Source organism: Lathyrus oleraceus, chromosome 6 (genome assembly GCF_024323335.1).
Source record: "Lathyrus oleraceus cultivar Zhongwan6 chromosome 6, CAAS_Psat_ZW6_1.0, whole genome shotgun sequence".
NCBI lineage: Eukaryota > Viridiplantae > Streptophyta > Magnoliopsida > Fabales > Fabaceae > Lathyrus > Lathyrus oleraceus.
This window is the reverse complement of record NC_066584.1, coordinates 397,544,903-397,550,321: the sequence shown is the minus strand read 5'-3', so window position 1 is coordinate 397,550,321 and position 5,419 is coordinate 397,544,903. Positions and strand designations below refer to the sequence as shown.

Here is a 5,419-nt window from a genome sequence, read left to right as displayed (position 1 = left end):
GTCTCTATGGATTCGACAATCTTTTATATTACTCTGGCGCGTTCGTATACTTGCGAAAAGCACGCATCAAGTTTTTGGCACCGTTGTCGGGGACCAATTTCGTCAAATTTCATTTTCCTGTTGTTATATCGTTTAGACTTAGGCTATTTCCCGCCGGTCAATGCGAAGAACTCGCAGCACCGGAAGTTTAAGCTTAGTATACCCTCTGGCGGAACCTGAACGTTACGCTCGCGCACGTTTGTTCTTTCATAGAATATAGAGAGCTATGGCCGAAGATCAAAACCAGAGACCTCTTAAAGATTTCGCTCAACCATCAAATGAAGAACCTAGTTCTAGTATAGTAAACCCAACCATCCCAGCTAATAATTTTGAACTTAAACCATCCCTGTTGCAACTAGTGCAACAGAGACAATTCGCGGGTCTCGCTACTGAGAACCCAAACCAACATTTAAAAATATTTCTTCAATTAGCAGACACATTTAAAACCAATGGAGCTTCTTCTGAGGCAATACGTTTAAGATTATTTCCTTTTTCCCTCAGAGATAAAGCCCTATCATGGTTAGATTCCCTTCCACCCAATTCCATTACGACTTGGGATAACCTTAGAAGAGTTTTTCTTGCTAGATATTTTCCCCCGAGTAAGACCGCCGTTCTTCGAAACCATATAACTAGATTTACCCAAAACCAAGGAGAATCGCTGTTCGAAGCTTGGGAGAGATATGAAGAGTTGTTACGAGCATGCCCATATCATAGTTTAGAAAATTGGTTAATCATTCAAACCTTCTATAATGGACTTCATTACAACACAAAGATGACCATCGACGCTGCCGCAGGCGGTGCTCTGATGAACAAACCTTATCCTGAAGCTAGTGCCCTCATCGAAGATATGGCTCAAAACCATCAATCATGGGGAGTCGAACGAGCGACAGTTGAGAAGAAGGAAGCCTAAGGAGGAGTGCATGAACTAAGCTCTATAGACATGATGAAAGCTAAAATGGATGCATTAGCCCTTAAAGTCGAGCATATGTGCATAAACCCGAATACTGTGACCGTAGTTTCGTCGGATTGTGAGATATGTGGAACCAAAGGACACCAATCCGCAGAATGCAGTCTATTAAACGAAACCCACTATGAGCAAGTGAAGTACACCCAATGGAACCCATACTCGAATACCTATAACCCTGGATGGAGGAATCACCCGAACTTCTCCTATAAAAATAATAACCCTATTCAAAATAATGCACCTCCGAGACCTAGTTATCAAGCCCCTAGATCAAATCAACCTATGCAACCTGTGCCACCAAAGCCGAGCCTTGAGAAAATTATGGAAAATTTTATCACCGCTCAAACCCAACAAAACAAGGAGTTCATGAACCAAAACATTCATGTTAACGAATTGATTACTCAGTTAGGAACCAAGGTTGACCAAATAGTTACTCATACCAAGATGCTTGAAATCCAGATCTCTCAGGTAGCTTTAAACCAAGCCCCTCAGACTACACCTGGAGGACCATTCCCTGGACAACCTCAACAAAATCCGAGAGGACAAGCCAATGCCATTACCCTACGAAGTGGGAACGCTTATGATGAGCCACCAAACCCTAGATTGAGTGAACCCGAAACTTCTAAGGAATGTACCAAACCCCCGGACAAAGTAAAGGAACCAGAGGAACCTGAAAACCAAGAAGGTCGAGAAAAAGGAGAAGAACCTAAAGATAAAACTTGCGTACCACCCCCGCCATATAAACCACCTATACCATATCCGCAAAGACTCAAACAAACCCAGATCAATAAACAGTATCAAAAATTTATTAAAGTTATAGAAAAACTTCATGTAGAAATCCCTTTCACAGAAGCCATCACCCAAATACCTTCTTATGCAAAGTTTCTCAAAGACATCCTTACCAACAAACGTATACTTGACGATCCGAAGCCTTTGGAATGTAATGCTATTTCCGAGGACAAATTAGCAAAGAAAGATAAAGATCCTGGAAAATTCTCCATTCCTTGCCTTTTGGGTAATCATGTCATCGAAAAAGCTTTTCTAGACTTAGGAGCTAGTGTGATCCTAATGCCTTTAGCAGTTTGTGAGAGGTTAAACTTAGGAGAATTACAGCCCACTAAGATGTCACTTCAGTTAGCCGATAGATCTGTTAAATATCCGATAGGCATTTTAGAAGATGTTCCTGTTAGGATAGGTCAGTTGTTTATCCCTACTGATTTTGTTGTCATGGACATCAAAGAGGACAGTGATATACCAATCCTTCTAGGTAGACCATTCTTATCGACTGCAGGAGCCATAATAGATATCAAGAAAGGAAAGTTGACATTTGAAGTAGGTTACGAGAAAATAGAATTTATACTTTCGAAATTTCTTATGGCACCTGTGATGGGAGACTCGTGTTATGCCTTAGATATCATTGATGAATGTGTTAGACAATTAGAACAAAAAGAAATTATAAAAACAATTAAGTTACCATCAACTCTCATAAGGGAAGATGATGACTTTAAGAAACCCTACATCGATGATAACCTTTACGAATGTTTATACCTTACCCCAGATCCTATGCCATGCCCTAAGAAACCAACCTTAGAACTTAAGGAACTGCCTAAGGACCTGAGATATGAGTTCCTCGATGAAAAGATGAACCGTCCAGTTATAGTTAGTGCTACCTTGAGCCAAGAGGAAACAAACCAACTTTTAGACGTTTTACGAAGATATCCCTCAGCCTTAGGATATAATATCTCTGACCTGAAAGGTATAAGTCCATCTGTATGCATGCATCGGATTTCGCTAGAAGAAGATTCAAAACCCTCTAGGGAACATCAGATAAGAATAAACCCTATAATGACTGATGTTGTTAAAAAGGAAGTTCTTAAGTTACTTGAGGCAGGTATAATCTATCAGATCTCAGATAGTAAGTGGGTGAGCCCTGTGCATGTAGTACCTAAAAAGGGAGGCATCACAGTCGTGCAAAACGATAAAGGTGAACATGTAGCAAAACGTTTAGAAGGAGGATGACGGATGTGTATAGATTATAGAAAATTAAATAAAGCAACTAAGAAGGACCATTTCCCTTTACCATTTATAGACCAGATGTTGGAGCGTCTAGCCAGACACTCTTACTTCTGCTATCTAGATGGATACTCTGGATTCTTCCAAATACCTATCCACCCCGAAGATCAAGAAAAAACTACCTTTACATGCCCTTATGGAACTTTTGCCTACAGACGAATGTCGTTCGGCCTCTGTAATGCCCCAGCTACTTTCCAACGCTGCATGATGTCAATCTTTGCAGATTACCTAGATGGTATCATGAAAGTGTTTATGGATGATTTCTCGGTTTGCGGATTCGATTTCCACAATTGTCTTGCTAACCTTGAGAAAATCCTGGAGAGATGCGTGGAGGTGAACCTCGTGCTAAACTGGGAAAAATGCCATTTCATGGTAACCGAAGGAATAGTTTTAGGACATATAATTTCCGAAAAAGGTATAGAGGTAGATAAAGCTAAAATAGAAGTTATAGAAAACCTAAAACCCCCAAAAACCATCAGAGAAGTCCGAAGCTTTCTTGGACACGCTGGATTCTACCGGCGTTTTATTAAGGACTTCTCCAAAATAACTAAACCTTTAACTGGACTTTTAATGAAAGATGCTGAATTCATTTTCGATGAAAAATGTAATGACGCATTTAATCTTTTAAAGCAAGCATTAGTATCTGCACCCATTATGAAACCGCCTGATTGGTCGGATAAGCCCTAGAGGCCAATACTTTTGGTACTTGTATCGAATAATAAAAGGATTTTTCTTTATTACGTTTGTTTAATAAAGTCCCTAGAATAGCTAGTCCGTGTAATGTATTAAGTGTGACTTAATCATGAGAACACATTAAACATAAGGACACTATTCTTAAAGTATCCGTAGTCGAGCTTTATTGTGAAGTGGGATAACATTAAAGCATTAAGACTATTATGTTTGTAGACTGATGATCACATCTCATGGATCATGGATAAAGAGTTATCAAGTGTTAAACATAGGTATGAATATTAAGAGTAATATTCATACTGGATTGACCTACTATGAGAATACTATATAGAATGTTAAGCAAAGTGTCATAAGTTATTCTCATGGTGATAATGGTGTATACCACTCTTCGACCTGAAACCACTATGGACCCTAAATGTGGAGCCGAGTGCTTTATTGCTGATCCAACGTTGTCCGTAACTGGATAACCATAAAGACAGTTGATGGGTACTCCACGAAGCATGCTAAGGGACATGAGTGACCTAGATGGAATTTGCCCATCCTGCATAACAGGATAAATGTCTATGGGCCCAATATTGAACTGGACAAGGATGACACGGTCTATGCCTTGTGTTCAATATATACATAAGGGCAAAAGGGTAATTATACACATAAGTATTATCACAGAAGGAATTGTCAGATCACATGACATTTTCGTGTCTTGGGTAGCAGTGATGTGTTGCTAGATACCGCTCACTGCTTATTATGTTAAATACATGATTTAATATAATTGCCAACGTCACGAAAACCTACAGGGTCACACACAAAGGACGGATTGATGAGAGATAGAGTAACTAAGGAATACCGTAAGGTACGGTGCCCTTAAGTGAATTATAGAACATCGTAAGGTACGGTGTACTTGAGTAGAATACGAAATATGGTAAGGTACCATGGGCTTAAGTGATTTTGGGCATATTATAAGATATGGGCCAAAATACACTTAAGTGGGCTTTTTAGCTTGAAGCCCACACAAGTGGTTCTATAAATAGAACCCTTGTGCAGAAGCATTTATTGCGGTTGCATTATTTTCGTTTTCTCTCTCTCTCTCTCTCTCTCTCTCTCTCTCTCTCTCTCTCTCTCTCAAAGCCTTCATTTGTACCAGCTAGCACTGAGATTGAAGGAATCCGTTCGTGTGGACTGAGTAGAGACGTTGTCATCGTTCAATGTTCGTGATCGCTCCGTGGATCTGCATCAAAGGTTTTGATCGTCACAAGAGATCTGCACCAAAGGTTTCAATCGTCACAAGAGGTAAATATTCTATCACTGATCATGACCATTCGTAAGGATTTCTAAAGGAGAAAATTTTTAATTTCCGCTGCATTTTGGATCGCTATTCTCCTTCAGTGGTATCAGAGCAACTTACGAAACCATGACTCGGATAGCTGTTTATTTTCTGTATTAATATGATTAAAAGACAGAATGAATCAATTAATTAAACGAGTAAATTAAATTTGGCATCATGAGTGTACGAGTTGGATGATTGATGTTGACTATGCTTCGGTACCGACATTAGTATGGTGAAGCAGCGATACATCGATCGTCCATAGGTTACGCAATTGAAACCGATCAACTTATATATGATATATGTAATCATAATGCAAAGCACGGTATATG

The 5,419-nt window shown here is 39.5% G+C and overlaps 1 non-coding gene across 1 annotated transcript; it reads right to left on the bottom strand.

Annotated features, from left to right (window-relative positions):
* Window positions 1-649: 649 nt before the first annotated feature.
* LOC127099279 (small nucleolar RNA R71) lies at window positions 650-756 on the bottom strand. The gene has a single exon (XR_007793802.1). It is a non-coding gene; the product is annotated as a small nucleolar RNA R71 (small nucleolar RNA).
* Window positions 757-5,419: the final 4,663 nt, after the last annotated feature.